At 39.1% G+C, this 21,970-nt stretch overlaps 1 protein-coding gene across 3 annotated transcripts in view; it reads right to left on the bottom strand.

Moving 5' to 3' along the window:
* Positions 1-21,970, bottom strand: part of SGMS1 (sphingomyelin synthase 1) — a 310,538-nt gene that overhangs the window by 85,621 nt on the left and 202,947 nt on the right. The window contains exon 1 of one of the 3 annotated variants that reach the window (XM_030809300.1): positions 20,865-21,440. The exons of the other annotated variants lie outside the window; for them this stretch is intronic. The gene's annotated coding sequence lies outside the window, so the exon portion shown is untranslated. Of the gene's footprint in view, positions 1-20,864; positions 21,441-21,970 lie in introns of those variants that run through there. 3 annotated transcript variants of the gene reach the window in all.

Below are 21,970 nucleotides of genomic sequence, written 5' to 3'. Positions count from 1 at the left end.
TAAGATCTCTGATGTAGTTGCTAGATTTAGAGATCGAATCTGTACACTCTTTGCAAATGGCAGATAATCGCCCTTGAGGAGATGGTTAGCAGCACTCTTAGACAGAGGACTCACTCAGTGTAGGGCACTCTGCAGGACCAGGTAGGATAGATATGTGGTCTCTGTGGGTGTCTGTTTAAGTTGTCACTCCCCAGTTCAAGGATCTAGAACTTCAAATCATACACATGCACAATCAAGCAAGATGAAGATGTTAAAGAGCACAGAAGAGACCAAGCATCATTAGCTGGTCTTAGAAAGGAGACAGGCATGACACCAAAGCAGAGGAGAAGGGGTGCAAGGCAGATAAAGTCAGTTTGCTTTAGCAACATCCTGGCTACACACACAACTGATCACAGCTCACTCTCTCGCCATGAGAGAAAATGCCTATGTTTAAAAGTTCTGAAGAACAAAGTGTCTGGGTTTATTTAGATGTCCACATCTGTCTGCCACTGTGCATATGAGTTATCTTTTCTGGATAAGCATCAGTTGCTATATATTGCTTTGGTTTTTCCTTTAGAAGACAAACACAAGTTGGGGAAGCTGCCTTTCCCATTTGCCAATGATGATAAAATGCAACAGCTGTTACTTAAGCAACCATTTAGGTTTCAAAGGTATTGAAGATAAATCTGTTATTTCCCCTAAAGAAAAGCTTTTTCCTCTTCAGGTGTTAATTACTGATTTTAGATAAGTCACTAAAATCAAGTAAGTTGTGGGACCTACAAAGGCCTGATGGTTACAGAATCTGCCTGAAATAGGTAGAGTGGCACCTAGGAACTCTGCCTCTGAGCCATTTCTCCTCTCTTCAGCATGTGACTTGGGAATGCCTTCTACTTATAGATACATTTCAAAAGGCTACACACAGAAACTTTTCCATCCCTGACTTTGTACTCTGGTGTGCTAAGATTTCAGTATATAGCTAATATCATTCTGCAAATGTTTTCTCTCAGTAATAAAGTGAGGCAGACAAGTTTGGTGGTTATTTTTCCACTCTCTCGGAGCTTCTTAAAAAGTAGAGGTCGGCGGGGAGCGGTGGCTCACGCTTGTAATCCCAGCACTTTGGGAGGCCGAGGCGGGCAGATCACGAGGTCAGGAGATCCAGACCACGGTGAAACCCCATCTCTACTAAAAATACAAAAAATTAGCCGGGCGTGGTGGCGGGCGCCTGTAGTCCCAGCTACTCGGAGAGGCTGAGGCAGGAGCATGGCGTGAACCTGGGAGGCGGAGTTTGCAGTGAGCCAAGATTGCGCCACTGCACTCCAGCCTGGGTGACAGAGCGAGACTCCGTCTCAAAAAAAAAAAAAAAAAAAAAAAAAGTAGAGGTCTTCAGAAAACAGTAATTATTCACGTGAAATGACAAAAAGTAAAGAAGCACACCATATAAAAACAATCAGGCTCTAAACAGATGTATAAATGCAGGGAGTAGACATCTAAAATACTTTCAGGAACTATCAGATGACTTCAAAATATGATCATATCATCAGATTTTGAAATATTAAGTAATGAAATGAAATTATCCTAAACTTTAAAAAATATTAGCTTTTAATCCAAACTGGTTTATAAAGGCAATAAAATAATATTTTAAAAATTATTTTAATAGTACAGAGTTACTTAATCCAAAAGAATTGCAGAACTTTTGTAAGCAATTTGAAGCTTACAATACCAATGTCGTAAGTTGGGATGTGATGTTGTAAGTGAGAACTTTTCAGTGTTACTTCTCATGGGGGGAGGTTCTGGTAAGTTTTTGCTATATTTTGGTAGCAAGTCTTCTGAGAAATCAATGCATATTCAGTTCTCAATCAAACCAAGCCAAGAATCACAATTACCATCAAGCCACCACATGAAGAAATTAACCAAACAAGCTTAACAGTTCTCTTGTAATATGGCCAGTATTACCAAAGAAGCCTTATAAACAGAGAAGCAGTTTGTCTCTGTGGAATGGAAAAAATATATATATTATTACTATTATTCAAGACAGTACCCTAATATAATGGACAGTTCTAGCTAGGAGTTGTATATAGGCCAAATTATTCAAAAGAATAAGAAAAGAAATACTACTTATGGATATCAAATTCTTAAAAGTGACAGGTTATATGAAATGTCCAGGACAGGAAACTCTTTAGAGACAGGAAGTAGATTAGTAGTTGCCTAGGGCTGGGTGTGGAAGTAGAGATTAAATGTAAAAAGATAAGACAGGAATCTTATCTTTTAAGAACTGACAGAAATGTTCTAAAACTGGTTTATGGTGCTGCTTGTAGAACTCAGTAAATTTACTAAAAATCAATGAATTATATAGAAAATATACCGCAGTAAAGTTGTTTTTTTAAATGACAAGGTGATCATTTGGACTTAGCATTTTAATTGAGACTGGGAGGTAACTAAGGAAGGATGTGCTCAAATTTCAAGTTTTGAGAATATTCATCCCTGTACCTTCTAATAATCTGAATTTCAAAACAGGAGATTATAGTACTTTCATACAATAAAAGGTATGCAACTATTGAAAACAATATAGAATATGCAACTATTGAAAATAATATAGAAAAAATGTGACAACAATCTAAATGTCCATCAGTGAAAGTGGTGCACTGACATTATAGTCCAGCCATCCTACAAAAGTGGTGCAGTCCATATAAGCAGCCAGTTTAAGAATGTGTTAAATTATATACAATGACACATACAGAAATATTTCCAGGACATACTGAATGAGAAAGAGTGCCTAGCAGAACAATGCACACAGGAGGATCTATGAGAATGTGTATGAATTACCTATATACATACAATGCAAATAACTGCATGTATATTTGGGAAGATATATACCAGATTGTTCATTATGCTTAGCTCCTGGAAGTAGAAAAGGGTCAGGGGGAGAGAACTTCCCATCAAAGTTCAAGGAAGGAGGCCCGGCATGGTGGCTCACGCCTGTAATCCCAGCACTTTGGGAGACCGAGGCAGGTGGATCACGAGGTCAGGAGATCAAGACCATCCTGGCTAACACGGTGAAACCCCGTCTCTACCAAAAATATAAAAAATTAGCCGGGCATGGTGGCGGGCGCCTGTAGTCCCAGCTACTCAGGAGGCTGAGGCAGGAGAATGGCGTGAACCCAGGAGGCAGAGCTTGCAGTGAGCCGGGATTGCACCACAGCACTCCAGCCTGGGCGACAGAGTGAGACTCCTTCTCAAAAAAAAAAAAAAAAAGTTCAAGGAAGGAATCTGTATGTGCATGAAGTGCTAGGAATGGTTGTCACTGGTTAGATGGGTTTTACATGGTTGTTTATGTTCTTTTCATATATATTCAGTATAACTGTCTATACTTTCTAATGGAGAGGAAGGTTAGTATAGTTGTCAAAAGATTCTGGAGCCAGACGGCCTAGATTTAAAACCTAGCTCTTCTGTTTACTTGCTGTGAGACCTTGAATAAATTACCCACTCTGTGATGCAGTTTTTTGCCTTTGCAAATTGAGGATAACAATAGCACCTACACCATAGCTTGTGAAGATCAACAAAATATAAACACAAGACCTTTAGTACACAGCCTGGCATATATACATATACATATTTTTTTAAGAGACAAGGTTCTCGCTCTGTCACCCAGGCTGCAGTGCAGTGGTATAATCACTGCTCACTTCAGCCTCAAACTCCTGGACTCAAGCAATCCTCCCACCTTAGCCTCCTGAGTAGCTGAGACTACAGCTATATGCCACCTTGCCCAGCCAATTAAAAAAAATTTTTTTTACAGACAGGGTCTTGCTATGTTGCCCAGGTTGCTCACTATCTTATTAGTAAGAAGAAAATATGAAAGCAGCTTTATTTTTGTGAGGAAAAAGGTAAGAAGTACAAAACCACAAGTGCTGACTGTTCCTTTACTACCTGTTCAATATCAGTATGTGACCAGAATGTATCAGGCAATAATGAAAGTCTGGACAGTTGTCAGATCCTGTCTTATGGCCAATACTGATGTAACCAATCTCCCAATAGACCACATCAAGGCCAGAGGGTTCCTGGGCAGGAAGCTCCCAAGTGCCTCCACTCACCCAGGCAACTGCAATGCCTCAAGATGATGATAATTAGTGTGTGTGACCAGACCAATGGCAGAGACACAAACTGTTTGATATAAACACTTATGCCTAGTAATTGACCTCAATGGGACTTGTGGCCTCATCTTGAGACATACGACATAAACCAGGGTCAATTATCTGACACTTGAGCCAGCCATGGGAAAAATCATTAATTGTCACATTCTAAAAATACACAGCAAATTTCTGCCTTGCTGAAAAACAGCAAGTTCTAAACTAGCCCCAATTTCCATACCTTATACTGTAAGTATTTTATTAACCTTTGGTAGTCCTGAAAATATTTTTTCAGTGGCCACCCTCTTAATTTGAACAATACTAGAAACTCTTTCTTTAAAAATAACACATTTGTTGAGTGATTACTATGTGCCAAATTTATCTACTCTTCAAAAACTCTTTGATGGAGATATTTTAATCTCCACTTGTGCAAATTAAGAATACTGAGGCTCGGAGAGAGTTTGTTCCTTACTGGGATCCCCCAGTGAGTGGCAACACTGGGAACCAAACACAGAAGCATTCAGTTCCAAAGCCTCTGCTTTTCCACCCACAGGAGAAATCCCTCTAGTTTGATTCTCAGGTGGTTCACACTCTATTCCAACTACAAAGTACTCCTTCAAAAGGTCTATATGCCACCAAAACTTTATACCAGCCAACCAGAAATAACCCCACCAAAAGGTCCTGAAATTTTCATAAGGGATACATGTTTTACATTTGTCACAATCAACATTAGACTTCTATTTTTCATTTGCCTTCCTCAATGCCAACTGGTTTTCAACAAAGCACCAAGGTCTCACCCACAGATCTGTCCTCACTGAGGCTAAAAAAATCCAAGAAACACCTACTTTCAAACACTCATTTTTCAAAGTAGATTCCCTTGTCGTATTCATTTATGCTCCTGCACAAAATGTCAAAGACAAATTCACAAATGAATTTCTGTCACCTTACTTAGTCACCTTGATTTTTTAAGATGAAGCTAAAGATGCAAAAGATGGACCAAAGTGGTACAAAACTGTTGTACCCAAGAAATTATTTGTGAGCTTTCTGTTGACATTGTAAACATCTTCATTTTGTTAAAACAAAAAATCTCCATTTACCTTTCATTTCAATATTCTGCTTAAAAGATTACCAAACTGCAATAAATTTGTCTGGTCAAAAGCCTAATTAATGGCATCATTCATCAATTACTGCATCAGTCGGCATTGAAATGGATGCGTAATAAGCATCAAGATCACTCAAAACAACAATGACTATTTCTCTAATGTTCTGAGGTTCAATTATTTTTGCATTGAATGTCACTGAACAGTAACAGAAGTCAAAGCTTAGCATCAGCTTTTTCAAAAATTAATCTATCTTCCTATTGTTGGCTTTTATTTCAGTAAATTCAAATTAATGGAGTCAATTGCCTCCATAAAACTATGAAGAATAAACAAAACCATTAGACACCTCAGGTCAAATGGCAAGAAAAAGGGGCCATGATCCTACTGGAAATTAAGATTTATTGACATTTTCAGGGTATAACATTATATGCCAAGCCAAGAAAATACTGTACAATACTGCCCTTTATAGGATATCATTAAAAGACTTTCCATATGTATGAATAAGTATATAAATATAGATTATCTGAATTGTGAGGAAATCTTTAAAAACCTTCTCTGGAGATGTTTAATTAAACAAAGAACTAGTCAACTATTTTTCTAGGATTTAGGTTGAGTCATAGTTTACATAGTATGTAAAAAGCCATTTGTATACTCAATTTTTGTTAACCAGAATCATTTTTTTTTTAAATTTCAATAGCTTTAGAGGTAGAAGTGGTTTTTGGTTAGATGGACAAATTGTATAGGGAAGTCTGGGATATTAGCGTACCTGTCACCAGAGTAGTGTATGCTGTACCCCATAGGTAGTTTTTTATCCATTACCCTCCTCCCTTCTGAGTCTAATGTCCATTATACCACTCTGTATGTCCCTGTGTACCTATAACTTAGCTCCCACTTATATGTGAGAACATGCAGTATTTGGCTTTCCGTTCCTGAGTTACTCCACTTAGAATAATGGCCCCCAGTTCCACCCAAGTTGCTGCAAAAGACATTATGTTTTAACCAGAACCACTTTAAATGTTCAAAGAAGTTTGTTCTTTGAAGAAATTTAGACAGAAATTCATTTTTGATCTGTTATTTTAAAATCCAATAAACATAGTTTTAATAACACTACTCACAAAAGAACAGACATGATTATTACTCACTGGCCAGTCTAGACAGAAAATTACATAAATACAAAGAAAGAAGAGTTTCAACTAAATAACAGTTGGCACAAGTACACTGTTTGCATGTTCAATGTTCCATAAAGTTTATGAGGTAAATAATATACTATTATCTTAAACCCATCCCAGCTGTCAAGAGCCTGAGTAGAGGTTATGAAGATAAGAAATGAAAGTATTCTAGACTCTAGGGGTACATTTGTCAGGCATGCATATATCTAATTGACTAACATGTTCCAAAGTGAATCTTCATTCGAGTTCTCTATTTCTGCTCATCCTCTGTTCTTGCTCTTCTTTGTCTTCATTCATTCATTCAATACATGGTGTTTCAAAAGCCATATGCTACCCTAGGTGCTCAGGATACAGAAGTGAGTGTTATCTACAACTCCTGGCTACCAGGAATGATCTCATCATGTGGCTAAATTCTGATGTTTCCAGACAAGATTATTCATAAGCTCACCTGCTCTTAAGAGGCTCAATAAACTGATGAAGGTTTAGGCAAATACAGAGGGGAAGGACACCAACATCTAGTAGGTCTTAAGAATAATTTTGCTGTAAGATGGTACAGGGTCTCCACAGGTATGGGATATGGTAGTGTCAGGTGGGATAACATTTAGCCCCAAACTACAACTACTCAGGCCACAAAAACAGCAGAAAGTATGGCCAGATTTCCTCAACCCCTACCCTTCTTTTATTTCCTTTGTAAAAGAACATGCTTAATATTCCTTACACCAAAATAAAAATGTTTTTAATGGAAGTCAAAAGATAGACGATAACATGGGGGAAACAGGTTTAATACATATGAAATAGGATGAATTTTCCTAATTTAAAATGAGCTCATACAAGTCAATATGATAAAGACAAGAAGACACAAGGGCAAAAGGAAGGAAAAAGAGGGAGAAAGAGGAAGAAGAAAGCATGAGTGAGCAGTTTACAGAAAGAAACTCACAATAGAACTATGAAAAGATCCTAAACCTCACCCAGAGGGAAAGTAAATTTTGAACTTACCAGATTGGCAAAAATGTTAAAACTTGGTGAATGAAATATGTTGATGGAAGCCTGGGAAAGATATAATCTTGTTTTGTTTTGTTTTGTTTTGTTTTAAAAAAAAAAAGGCTCACAGCTGTAAGCCCAGTGCTTTGAGAGTCTGATGTGGGAGAACTGCCTGAGGCCAAGAGTATGTGACCAGCTTGAGAAACATAGTGAGACCCCCATCTCTATGGAAAATACAAAAAAACTAGGTGGGCATCGCGGTGCATGCCTGTGGTCCTAGCTACTTGTGAGGAGGGAGCATCGCTTGAGCCCACGAGTTTGAGGTTGCAATGAGCTATGATTGTGTCACTGCACTGCAGTCTGGGTGAAGAGTGAGACCCTGTTTCGAAAAAACAATCAGTGACCTTTCTGGAGAAGAATTTGGTGATGTTCATCAAAATTTGAAATGTATTTTCCCACTGATGTAGCAATCCCACTCACAGGAATTTAACCTACAGGTATGCCAGCAAGATATTTATACAAAAATATTTACAGAAAGGCAGACTGCAATAAATCCAATGGCTAAACACCATCCCCCCAGTGGCAACTACTAAAACATCCAGAAATAAGGCAGAAATAAAATCTATTATTATACACCCATAAAATAAAATATTGTACCATCATTAAAGTGAATGAAGAAGATCTGTATGTGTTGACAGGAATATATCTCAAAAATAGGTAAAGTACAAAGTAAAAGCTAAGGAACAGTATGTATATTAACCCCTTTATTAAAAAATATAGAAAGCCAAAAGCAAGACAGATGCAGATATGTGCCAAAATATGTATTTTTTTTTTCCTGGAACAAATCACAAGAAATGTAATAACAGTTACAGTGAGGGGAGCCTTTTACATCTCTTTCTAAACCATTTGATATCATTCGTATACTAACCATGTACATGAACCATTTTTACTTATTTTCATATTTTAACCATATCTTCTCTCTTACACTCTGTTCCTCAACAAAACCTAATTTAAAAAAATAAAACCAGAAAATTTAAAGCATTTATAATAAACCTCAACATCTGAAACTCCCAAAATATATTTACCAAATCAAAGGCTTTTCAGGAGAGTTCTGAGGAAGAAAAAATACAACAAAATAAGAGACGAAGTAGAGAAAAAGGGGGCAATGCAGATGGAGATAGATCGAGTATCAACTCGGGTTCAAGGACAAGGCTGAGTATTTCTCCCTTTCTAATGTTTTAAACAAACTGATAAATTATGCACTGCATGGTGTATACAGCAAGAAGACACAAAAAAAATTAGCAGTTTAAAGTCGTAGAATGTGGAAAACAACTGAGAAGAAAAATCTTTGAAAAGCTCTTCTGGAAGAACTATCCCAATTCATGAAAAGCAGTAAAGAAACGCCCTCACAAACAAAAGAAAAATCCTACCATGTACAAATAAAATATACTAGAATGTATTATGAAATCTTTTGGCAAATATTTATAATTCTTGAGATAAAATCCCAAATTGAATTATTTCACATGCAACTATAATTCTAGGTTAAGCTACATATCTTCATAGACATTAAACAAAAGCCTGGAATGTCGTTTAGCTGAATGTCATTTCAAAAATGTGGCTCCAACTCATTAATATTCATGTATTTATCCAAGGTTTAAGAGACAAACAGTAAAAGAAAACTAAAATACTTAATCCTCAAAAGTCCCCTAGTGACGTCACTATGAATAGCACAGGTAATAAAACCACAAAATGTGAGCATTCCAAGGAAAATGATGAAGTACTACTGGAAGGAAAACCCCACCCAAATATATATATATATATACACACATATACATACATACATGTGCAATTACCTAGTTGACAAAAATAATAATAAAGGCTCTGAGAATAAGGGTGGTCTTGTTTTTCTCCGTGTGTCAGTTATCAATTTACTGCCTCTCAGCTACAAACTCACCATTTACAGCCTGATTTGCAAAAAATACTTAAAAGCCCTTTAAGTATTTTTCATTTGCTAGCTGACATGATGTTTATTAATTTTTGTCTGTAGAAAATGCTAGAGAGACATTGTAGGAAGGAGTTTTGCTTCCTGGTCTGATCAGGAGTCACATCAGACTCCTGTCGGATGTGCAGCTTCTCCGAAGCCTGTCTCAGTTTTTAGTGGAGTGCCTCCAGTAGATATCTCCCCATGAATAGCTTTCCCTGGCACCATAAAGGATGGATTTTCAGCAAGTTCTGGAAGGCAGATTTTTAGTAAGTTTTGCTGGTGTGGCACTACAGCAACTGCTCTGCCATGCAGTGAGTCAAGGACGTGTCCTCTCCACCAAGGTCTGGATCTCAGCTCTGAGAGGGGGTAGGAAGTTGGTCTCTTCCTTGGGTCCTCTATCTCAGCCATTGGAGTAGTGGATGTTCCCTATATCTGCTATTTCTATAGAGTTCTGTTTACTTCTTATTAGCCAATCTTATCATTGCTCCAACCCTTTGTTATAGCTATAATTCTTTTTTTTTTTTTTTTTCTTAAGAGATAGGGTCTTCCTCTATCACCCAGGCTGGAGTGCAGTGGCGTGATCCTAGCTCACTGCAGCCTCGCCCCCTTGGGCTCAAGCGACACTCCCACCTCAGCCTCCCAGGCAGCTAGGGCTACAGGCATGCATCACCACACCAAGGTAATTTTTTTTTTTTTTTTTGTAGAGACAGTGTCTTGCTATGTTGCCTAGGCAGGTCCTGAGCTCCTGGCCTCAAGTAATCTCCCTGCCTTGGCCTCCCAAAGCAGTGCTGGGATTACAGGTATGAACTACCTCACCTGGCCCTAATAAGTCTTAATATTAAACTTCCCTTGTTTAAACTACTATGCAGTTTCTGCTCCCAGACTGAACTGATGATATACTCCCTTTACTAGTAGCATTCCTGCAGTAGGCCCAGTGGCAACGTGCACAAGTAAAAGAGCAAGAATTAGCATTTTTCCAGTTCTGTCCCTATCATGGCTTAAACTGTTTAACCTCTCTGGATTTGCTAAGTGATGTATCATAGAATGTGCCGATAAAAATCTAGGTGAAGAAGTGGTTAATTCTGTCTGCCTAACCCGAGAAAGGGAGAAGCCACCAGGAGCACTTCTCACCTTATTTTCTGTTGATATCTTTGATATCCTTTCTGGTCTCAGCTCCTATCCACCCCTGACCTCCAAACAGCCTCCTCCAATTGTCCCTTCAACCTGGGGTTGGTAATGACTTCCTGCCATTGCATCACCTGTGGAAGTAACTTTACTGCATTCCCCTGCTGTAAGTAACAGTGGCTTTTTTTTTCCCCTGCTAAGCTCTGACTAACCAGTTATAATAGAATGGGTGCCTATACACATGCTGAAGATTCACTGTGTCTACTCTTGACAGCCATCATGCACTGCTGGGATTCAAAGTTTAAACCTGAGGAAATCTAAAATAATATACCTTTGTTTGGCCTAGAAGAGCCAGAGTTAAACCCTTGAAATATTTTGATTTATATAGGACTTGCTTGAAAATGGACCCAGTGCCTTAATATCTATTTTTTTTAAGGCTGAACTTTTGGCTGAATCATTTTCCCTAAATTTGTATCTAAATATCAAAAAATTCATTAAAAAACACTTCCTTTAGATAGTGTATAGCACAGTGCTGTCCAGTAGAGCTTTCTGAGATGATGGAAATGTTCTGTCTCTGTTCTATATAATATGATAGCCACTAACCACATATGTAGCTATTGAGCACTTGAAATATGTTAGGTCCAACTAAGATTATTAATTTAAATATTTGCATGTGGCTAGTGCCTACTGTATTGGACATCAAAGGTCTGGCATATGGTCCTCTGTAATCTGAGGAAGGCCTTCTGCTGCTGGTGGTGTTCTTGTATGCTTTGGCAGGGAACAAGTAGGTATAGAGAAAAGCAACATAGAAATACTAGCCCTTTTATTCATTCTAGTCACAGTTTAAAAACATTATAACTGGCAGGTGCAGTGGCTCATGCCTGTAATCCCAATACTCTGGGAGGCAAAGATAGAAGGAACAATTGAGCCCAGAGACCAGCCTGGGCAATATAGTGATACCTCATCTCCACAAAAAAAAAAACAAAAAAAAAAAAACTTTTTTTAATTAGCAAGGCTCCTGGCTAACACAGTGAAACCCCGTCTCTACTAAAAATACAAAAAATTAGCTGGGTGTGGTGGCACGCACCTGTAGTCCCAGCTACTCGGGAGGCTGAGGCAGGAGAATCGCTTGAACCTGGGAGGCAGAGGTTGCAGTGAGCTGAGATCACACCACTGCACTCCAGCCTGGGTGACAGAGTGAGACTCCATTTCAAAAAAAAAAAAATATCAGGGCATGGTGGTGCATGCCTGTAGTCCCAGCTACTGGGGTGCATCTCAAGTATCCCAGCTACTGGGTTGGGGGGCAGTTGAGGCAGGAGAATCATTTGACCTTGGGAGTTCATGCTGCAGTAAGCCATGATTGTACCACTGCACTCCAGCATGGCTGACAGAGCGAGACTCTATCTCAAAACAAAACAAAACAAAACAAAAAAAGATTATAACAACCCCTAGCCTGCCTGAACTCCCTCCTGCTACTGGCTACAAACATGGACATATAACTTACTCAGATAACTTAGTTAACAAATTCTTAGGGAATAAAATCCATTCATTTTATTCATATAGATTAGAGTCCAGACCCAGTAATGAGAGACACTCACTTTGGAAAGAGGTAATGTTAGAATTCTTGCTTTGTTTTTCCTTTACTTTTTATTTTATTGATACATAATATTTGCACATATTTATGGGGTACATGTGATAGATTTTGCATGCATAGACTGTAATGATCAACTCAAAGTATTTGAGATATCCACGACCTCCAGTATTTATTATTTCCATGTGCTGGGAACATTTCAAGTCCTCTCACCTAGCTACATCAAAATATCCAATATATTGTTGTTAACTATGGTCACCCTACTCTGCTATCAAACACAAAAACTTATTCTAACTGGATGTTTCTGTTTTTCCTATTCTTCAACCTCGCTGGATATAATCCCATTTATTCCCTGAACTGTTCCAGCCCATTCCATACTCTTTTTCCAAGAGGATTCTTCTACAGTCTTCCCAAGACCATATGGCTTTCATACAACATTTCTCTATGTACCCTGGCACTACTGAAACTGTGACAGACATTCCCTTTGAAGTAGACTGGTGATGACTAGTTTCTCAGTTACAAACATTTAATTTCATATCTCTAACCTTTACTTGGACATAATCAAAATAAATGACAATAGATTTCTCAATTCTCCTGAGAATTTTGCTCCTAAAAGTAAATGCTAAATATTAGCAATAGATAACTTCAGGAAACTCTTTCGATATATCAACAGGAATATAATAATATAAAAAGGACAATTATATAGGAAAGTACCACAGGCTCTGGAACCCAAATGTCTAAGAAACTATATACAGCCTATTATCCTGAGAACCAAATGAAAGTATATTTCATAAGTCTACAAGAATTTTAACAACATAAAATCACACTGAAACATTCTGTGAAATTTTGGCTATGAACTGCTTTGGGTGAAAATTTCTGTAGTTGTTTAGTAATTTGTGCAATTTAAATGAGAATTGTAGGACACACTAACTAGCAAAGTAGGAATTAGTTTACCTTGTAATTTTAACTATAACAATGTACTCTAGTTTCTTTTACTCTTGTTTACATGAGTCACTCACAGAACAGAACATCACATTTCCCACATGAATAAGCACTCAATGACATTCATTTTTCTTCTCAACATTTTCTAAATTGCAATAAAAAAGATAATAATATTACGATGGTCATGACACTCTTGTGTTGCAAGTCAGATAGGAAAGGGCATTCAAGGTGAAGACAAGCAAACCTGGGGAAGCCAGCTGGTCCTTAGAGTGCAGTGTCATCTGGGGGGACTCACATAGTCCAAGGCTGTCCTTTAGTCTCGCAAATTTATAAATACAATGATCAGAAAAGCATTCATACTGACCACACTTGTGGTGACATTAAAGTAAAAACTCCAGCTGAATACCTTATTGTGAGAATGTAAACCATCAGGTGGGTTGTTTGCTGGCATGTCTGATGGCAGATCTCTGAAAAGCATAGTTATGTGAAGTGGCCAAACTACCATGAAAAGGATGAATAGTGGGCATGGAACAAAAATACGTTCTGTGGCTTCCTGTGTGGCCTGACACTGTGCACTGTGAGGTTAATGAGGACTCAGCGGTATTCACCAATGAGGGCAAGACCAATCTCTAATTCAGATTTGGAACTTAGGCAGATTTCAAAAGCCCTCAGACAGCCCCACCATAGGGGAAGACCCATATGGAGACCTGGTAATGCCACCCTAGGGGTAAGGCATCTTCTCTGTAGCTAGGCCAAGTTGACCTCTCAAATTCAGTCTCCCAACCCAGTCTTCAAGTTCTACTTCTCTAAATTCGTCTTCAGACAATTTCCCTCTCAGAATAACATGTTAGTTCCTTTAATCAAGTTATAGTTCTGTAACCAAGTTATAGTCTCTTGTTGTATGTTTGCTGTGATACATTCATTATAGGTTAGTTTAATAATTTCTTTTGGAGTCAGGTCTTTCTTTCCAAATTGAGAAGGGGGAAAGGTACATATAGTACATATACTATTATCTGAGGGCCCTCATGTATGGCATATACACCATACTCATGGTAGAAGCCAATAATTCCAGTGAAATGAAAGCTGTGGAATTTCAAGGAAGAAGGTGGGACCTCTTGAAAAAACAAATGAATAAACCTATAACCACACTCTGTATTTAAAGAATTCCTTGAATGCCAAGCTTAAACTCTTTAAAAAATATAAGCTAATAGACCTATGGCGTGGGTAATGAGGCATATTGTTCCACTCCACCTTGACTTAAATCTGTTTGTTCCTTTATGTCTAGGACGTGTTTGAGCCTTTTGGTGAGACCCTTGCTTCAAAAGGGGGGAAAAAATAACTCTATTTTTACATCTGTTAACTCAGCACAAGTCTAGAACTTGGGATTTTGGTACCAATTACTGCAAAATTACAAGTTGATGCCCAGGAACCTTGTAAATACACAATCAGCTTTCAAACATTTTCAGCAACACTTCCTGCAGTGCGTGGTAATTTCTAGTCTCATCCATATCTGAGAAATCAAAGTGACAGAATGCACCTAAAGTGGAGAAATTGTTTTATGGGGTCTCAAGAATTGTGGTCACTGGTTCCATCTGAAATTTTAAACTGCCTAGTCTTTCTTTTAGTTTATTATCAGCTTGACTTTCAGTTTGGTTTGAGTATCAAACTCTCAGCTTCTGTCCCCATAGAACTATGCAATTTTGTATCACCAGTTCAGGATTCTCTGTTAGGATCACCAGGTTTCTTTGCCAATACTGCTTACCCAGCAACTCAGCGGCGGCTTGAGGCTTGAGGCTGTCAGAGTCTGGAACACTACCTTCTACTTCTGTAAGATCAGGAAAGTTAAGTAAACTTGAAAGTTAGCTTAATGAAGGCCTCTAAGCACTAGCAGGGCTTAGTCTATGTTAGTAATTTCTGAGAAGTATGTTTTCATCTGTGCGCCAGTAACATTTCACATGCCCCTTATGCTGGAACTGCTGTGCTCCCCTTGGGCAGCCACCACCCGAGAGGGATGAGCTGGCTGTGAATTCTCCCAGTGATGTGAGGGGACAGATTTCCTTCCAGATACCCAGAGAGAGGCAAGCTGCTGGGGGCAGAGGGTACTAACACTCACTCCACTAGAGGATTCAAGTCACATGTTTATGTAAGGTTTACACAATTCAATGCAATAGGGACACTGAGAAAGAAAATCAAGACCACTTTTCAAAAAAATTGCTAACTTCAATTCTCTAACCTGAAAAAGCACCTTTTCCTAAGCCATGGAACTTTTCATTGCTGGACCTCTTATTGCCATCTCCCTGGAAAATTAACAGAAATGCAAAACAGTCTGCCTTTATAAGGTAGACAACAGACGGATTGTGAATACTCTGAAATCTTCCCATCCAACCCCTATCACCTACAAAAATTCACACCATTAAGTCAAATACATAAAATGCCAATTGCTCTTACAGATAAGCTACACACTGCTATAGCTTGCTTGATACACAAGTGGAAGTGACAGAAAGAGTGATCACATGAAAGCTTTATCTTTTCAGGCAAGGCTGAGAGGGTATAAGAAATCACTAAGAAGGCCGGGCGCGGTGGCTCACGCTTGTAATCCCAGCACTTTGGGAGGCCGAGGCAGGCAGATCACGAGGTCAGGAGATCGAGACCACGGTGAAACCCCATCTCTACTAAAAATACAAAAAAATTAGCCGGGCGTGGTGGCGGGCGCCTGTAGTCCCAGCTACTCAGGAGGCTGAGGCAGGAGAATGGCGTGAACCCGGGAGGCGGAGCTTGTAGTGAGCTGAGATTGCGCCACTGCACTCCAGCCTGGGTGACAGAGCGAGACTCCATCTCAAAAAAAAAAGAAATCACTAAGATGACAAAATTGACACATTTGCACATATATTTGCTAGGTGTGCTGCTTACACCTTAAGGCATGGAAAAACATATTTAAGAGACATAATATCAAGACTAAGATTAAAAAATAGAATTACACTGCTTAAGAACAAACATTACATGTTTTTATAGTGGAACAATTCACAAATGCAGAAGTTATATTATTGGCTAATTCCAGACTGATAAGAAATAGATGACTCTTGTTTTCCATGCAACTTATGCCTCCCTGTAATAAGTGCTTCTCACTTTAGTGCATATTCTTCATTCCCTACAAGGCCAAAGTGATATCTGTAAGGACACTTACTTCTCCTAAGATTTATCACCTTTGGAAAACAGGAGCCCTTTTATTTTTTATATTTTAACTATTAAAAAATCTAATTTCCTTATATATCCTCCTTTTAAATCTTACATTTTAAAAAGCACCAGTCAATTCTATTAACCTGGAAAATGTAAATTTAAAAAAAAAAAAGTTATCTCTTGCGACTGTGCCTAAGGACTGTGCTACATAATTTACATGTATATCTTGTTTATTCCTGTAAGCCCTATGAAATAGAGATTTGGTTTTCACAGATAAAGAAACTGGCCCCAAATCACACAGCAAGTTAAACTGGCAGGGCTGAGATTCCAGGAAAGGTTTATCTGACTCTCAAACCACTATAATATATTCCTCCAGGAAACAAAGCAAATATTTCACTGTGCTGCTGATGATAAAATGTATACACTGTATACACTTGCAGATTTCAGCATACATTAACTCTCAAAGGCCTTTTATAAACATACTGTTAAAGCTACTTGGTGATTTCGTTAAAGCAAAGATTGGCATTCAAATGTCACAAACAGAAACACATACATTGAACTTGGAAGCCAGGATTTCTCAACCATAACACTACTGACATTTTGGATAGGATAACTCTTTGCTGTGGGGCCTCTGTCCTGTGCACTGTAGGATGTTTAGCAGTATCCATGGCAGTATCCACTAAGTGCCACTAGCACATCTCCCCAACCCCAGCTGTGACAATCAAAAACGTGTCCAAATATACCAAATTTTCCCTGGGGGGTTAAAATTGCACCCTGCAGAGAACCATTGAGTTAAGCTAATTGCCCAAGATCATAACAACTGGTTAAAGACTGTACTGATCTGATTTGGACTGGAGATAAGAAAGAGCTCTCCTAAAACCTAGTTTTGTGAAGATTTCTCATACACCAAGCTACAGCTCCTTAACAGAAAGCACTTATTAAACTGGACAAAATGTACAGACTTCAAAATGTGACCATCTCTCTTTTACCACATTGGTAATAGTAAATATAAAGTACCATTTCTCAGCTTAAAAGTTTTTAATTTTTTAATTTTTTTTTTCTGTGGACCTCATCTGACTGAAAGTCTTTCAGCTTTTACACTAAGGTGAAGATGCCTATTGTTTTTGGACCACTATTCAAATAACAGTTACTAGACACTCTCCAAAACCAGCTAGGCATAGTGGTTCACACCTGTCATCCCAGCACTTTGAGAGGCTGAGGTAGAAGCATTGCTTGAGTCCAGAAGTTTGAGTTCGAGACCAACCTAGGCAACATAGTGAGACCTTGTCTCTGCAAAATATTAAAAAATTAGCCAGGCACGGTGGCACACCTGTAGTCTCAGCTACTCAGCAGGCTGAGGTGGGAAGACCACTTGAGGTTGCAGTGAGTCGAGATCACGATGCTGCACTCCAGCCTGGGCAACAGAGCAAGACTCTGTCTGAAAAAACGACGACTAACCTATTTACCACATTCTGGATATGTGTTTAAACACAAACCCAGAAACGTGCATAATATTGCCTGAAGTAGTAGTAGTGACAGTAGTTAACAGCAGCAACAACAAAAGACTAGCAGCTAATATATACAATTTACTATCCGATTCTGCTTTAAGCACTTTACATGGATTATATAATTTAATCCTTCAACATCTTCAACAGCCCTCTAAGGTAGGTATTATTACTATTATTTGTATTTTATGAATGAAGAAATAGAGACATAAAGAACTCAAATAACTTGCCCAGGGTCTGTTTTTGGAGTCTCTATTCGTAACCACTATCTACAGTGCTTCAAAGAATAATGCAATTATCATCTCCTTGGTTCCCTGATATACTTGTCCAGTAACATTATTAAAAAACAAATGAGGTTAATTGGACATGAATAATTCTCAGCAAACACAGGCTACATACTGATCATCACTTTTATTTTTGTAAGTGATCCTGACCAATCTTCTAAAAAATGTGATCTACAATTCTGCTGGACACCAACATAAGCTATGAATCTAAAGTTTTCAGAATTTACCATTTCCCCATTTTTGAAGATGGACTCTGTGGCATGCCTCCCCCTCCATGACTTTTCCAAGATTACTCCCAAGTGGTTTTATCATCACACTGGCATGTTCTTTCAACATGCTCAAGAATTCAGATCACTTAAAGCACTTAGGATTTAAAGTGGCTTAAGGAAGTGGGTAGGTGTTCTGTGTCAACTAGATGGTGCAGGTGATGAGGTGGGGCTGTGAGCAATGCCTAGTCCTGGAATATTTCATGGTATTTCATGGTCTTCGATGAAGGTGGCATTATTCTCTTGTATAATGACATGCCAACAGATACTCCGACAGATGGACTCTCTCAGAATTGGATGCTCTGATCAGACACGCTGAGACTTTCTCATCTCCAAGTAACTAGTTTTAGCTCTCACAGAGTGTGCCTTTCATGAACTCACCATTCTTAAAACAGGTTCAACGCTAACCTAGGTGCTAACATAAATTTAAAAATATTTCACTTAGCATATAAAATACTGCAGGTATGCACTCACACACAGGGGATTCAACTAGAAAAAGCCTGAGTTGCACTTGTGAGATGCAGGAGGAAAATGCACACCCTGAACTAAAAGGTCTTCAGAAAAAAAGCAGAAGAAAGTTACCAGAGTTCAGCAACACTAAGGTGGCCACGTGCATTAATGACCTCATCAAGAGTAGGGCTTTCTCAGTTAATATTTGAAAGCCGTAGCCTTCTAGAGTAAATGCATAATTCCTTGAACTTTGATAATTTGGCGCTGGGACAATGAGGTGCTTTTAAATCACTTAAAAATCTGCTTTGAACCAAGAACCTCCTCTGGATCATTTCAAACAGAAAAATCAACACCATTTTAGGAGCAATTGGAGCCACATAGGAAAAATAACCAACCTTAAATGCTAACTTCCAACATAAACTAAACTAACTAGCTGTGAAATTCGGAGCAGGTAATATAACCTTACTGAGCCTGTTCTTCAACTATAAAACACGGACAATAATACCTCCACCTCTTAGGACTATTGTGAAAACTAAATGAAGTAATGTATACAAAGCATCTCAGTGCCTGATAAAGGAGATCCTTAAATATTCAGCTTTTATACAACTATTAGGTGAAACTAATAAAATTCCAAATTTAATTATCTCTTTGGATTTTAGGCCTCTTAAAGATATAATAAAATATTATCCCATTCTCACCACCTGAGGGAGCGTTTTCAACTGCCTCAGTGACTTGAGAACAGTGGACTTAGGCCATTTCTCCCAAGATTACAGGCTATTTCTCAAAGAGGATTCTACACTGTTACCTTCCACACAGAGCCATTGATCAGTTCAACTCGGAGCAAAAGGGCTTAACAATTAGCCTATGAACTTGAAAACAGTGTTACTAGGAGCTCATAGGGTAACTTAAAGTTTCTAACAAATTATTTCAATGATTCCATTTAAAAGTGGTTTCTTTCTAGGGAAGTTTCCTTTATAGACCTAAAAAAAAAAAAAAGCCAGCTGCGAAGAATTTTCTTTCTCTCACTAAAAAAAGCCAGCTGCAAAGAATTTTCTTCCTCTCTCCATGACAGTCTATCTTTTAACTGCATCACAGTCTGTATCTACATAAATGCAGGAGTGTAATGATGCTATTCATGACTTGGTCATTCATATTCATAACTTCATAATTCAGTTTACAAGTCTTCCCACCATCCTTTATGTTACTGGGACGTCTTTAACCTGTCTTTCCTGTACACAATCAGTGCTTCTGATCATGATAACTTCCCTGTTGCATTGTGTATATCCTCAGTCGTCACAGGATTCCGCTTTCCCTGTCCCCCATCTCCTCAAACTCTTGCAAGAAAATAAGTTACTTGGCATCATACAACTGTACTAATTTCTTATGTAGAAAAGTGGATTTTTTAAGTGGCTCACTGGACTTACTTCTATATAAATTTAAAAGCGGTAACTCAATTGGACAAAAATGTTATGATAAATATTTGTAGCATTCAGGGTAACAGAATTTAGGTCTCCAGATTTCGTATTTTGGTACAACTACACAAAGCAACACAAATAGAAAAAATAAAACAAATGTCATGCATTCTTCTCCATGTATTTATTGACAAATTCCACAAGAGCGATTACCTGGCCACACTAAATAGAAAGCACAGTTATGGAGTAAACACGCTCAGTCCAAAACACAGGGGCACGTGCATCCTTGTGGCATTTAATACCAAGCTCATTCACAAGCCAGCTTCCAACCAACCAAAGGAGTTGGCAAAAGGACGGTTTCGTACAGGGACTGGAGTTTGAGAAAGTGAGTACTTCCCCAAAACTTAATAACCAATCTGTAGACACAATCCCATTCTCTCAAAAACTGCCATTAGAAAAACTTGATAACCCCAAGCAGAAACCATCCCCTACCCTTGGTTCTCATGCCACAGCAGTTAGCATCACACAATATAAAGAGCATTTGTTGACTGAGCCTACCCATATCCCGACCCACTGCTTCAGCAACTGCACTGAACCTTCTCAGATGTAAATAGCTAGTGCCTATTTGATCATTAAAGCGGGATGCAGGAAAAATAAAGATTTCCCTTTACTTCGCCGTAGTAGAAGAATTGGCACTGATTGAGGTATTTGAATCGGTTCCCACCGTCTGTTAGTGTATTTTAACGAACCACAGCATCTCGAGAGCAACACTTACGGTCTCTCCTCCCCGGAAGCAGTGTCTCCTGGAAAGTTCCTGGGGCACCAAGTTTGCGCGCGGCTCCTCGCGCTCAGGGTGCGCGCAGCCAGCCTTGGCGCGGGCGGAAAGGCGAGCGCGCTGAGCGGCGCGCAGACCCCGGGCGCGGCTCTTGCTGGGCGCCCGCGCCTCGATCGGTCCCGGCGGTCCCGTTCCCCCGCTTGCCGGGCCCTGGTGCTAGGACAGCGGCGCTGCGGAGCCCGGCGTCTGGAGCTGGCGGGCGGGTGGATGCGCCGATCCTCTCCCGGGGTCAACTGCGAGCTAGACGCCCAGCCCGACCTCAGAGGCTCCAAGAGCGGGGTTGGCGGGTGTGGCCCGGCAGCAGAGGGTTTTTGGAATGCAGGGTGTGGCCCTCTACCACGGCAAAAAAGAAATGAGTCAGCCCGTTCAATCCTAACCAATAAGCATGTTCAGTGTCGGTTAAGGCGGAACTTTCCTTTCTTGATTTATACCAAGCTTAGAAGCCTTTCACAGCCTTTTCTTTACGCCTTTGACAACTTCGACACAACTTCTAGAAAACGGTAGGTTGCCTTTGAAAACGCTTAGGAAACAAGGATTAATCTTACGAAAGATACTTCAGTGGATGTACGTTAGTTTCGATTAGTAAAAGTTTTTGAGTTAGGCAGAGATATTGGGTGCAAAGAGGTGGGACCTGGTATCGAAGCAGATTTGGGTCAGACCTCTGACACTGTGTGGCCTTGAGTAAGTTAATTATCATCAGTGAAGGGGCTAAAATGCCCACCTAACAGTTTACAGATTACAACAGTCCCCCCATATGCAGTTTCGCTTTCTGCTGTGTCCGTTACCCTGCCCCTTCAATTGCAGTCTGAAAATATTAAATGGAAATTTCTAGAAATAAGCAATGCATAAATTTTAAATTTCATGTCATTCTGAGATTGTTAAAATTGTTATATTTTATTATTAGTTACTGTTAATCTGTTACTGTGCCTAATTTATAAGTTAAACTTCACCATAGGTATGTATAGGAAAAACCATAGTATATATAGGGTTCAGGACCATCGAGATTTCAGGCATCCACTGGGGGCTTTGGAATATACATACCATCT

This window comes from Nomascus leucogenys, chromosome 3 (assembly GCF_006542625.1).
Source record: "Nomascus leucogenys isolate Asia chromosome 3, Asia_NLE_v1, whole genome shotgun sequence".
Classification (NCBI taxonomy): Eukaryota; Metazoa; Chordata; class Mammalia; order Primates; family Hylobatidae; genus Nomascus; species Nomascus leucogenys.
The sequence above is the reverse complement of the archived record's forward strand: the minus strand, read 5'-3'. Positions and strand labels throughout refer to the sequence as shown.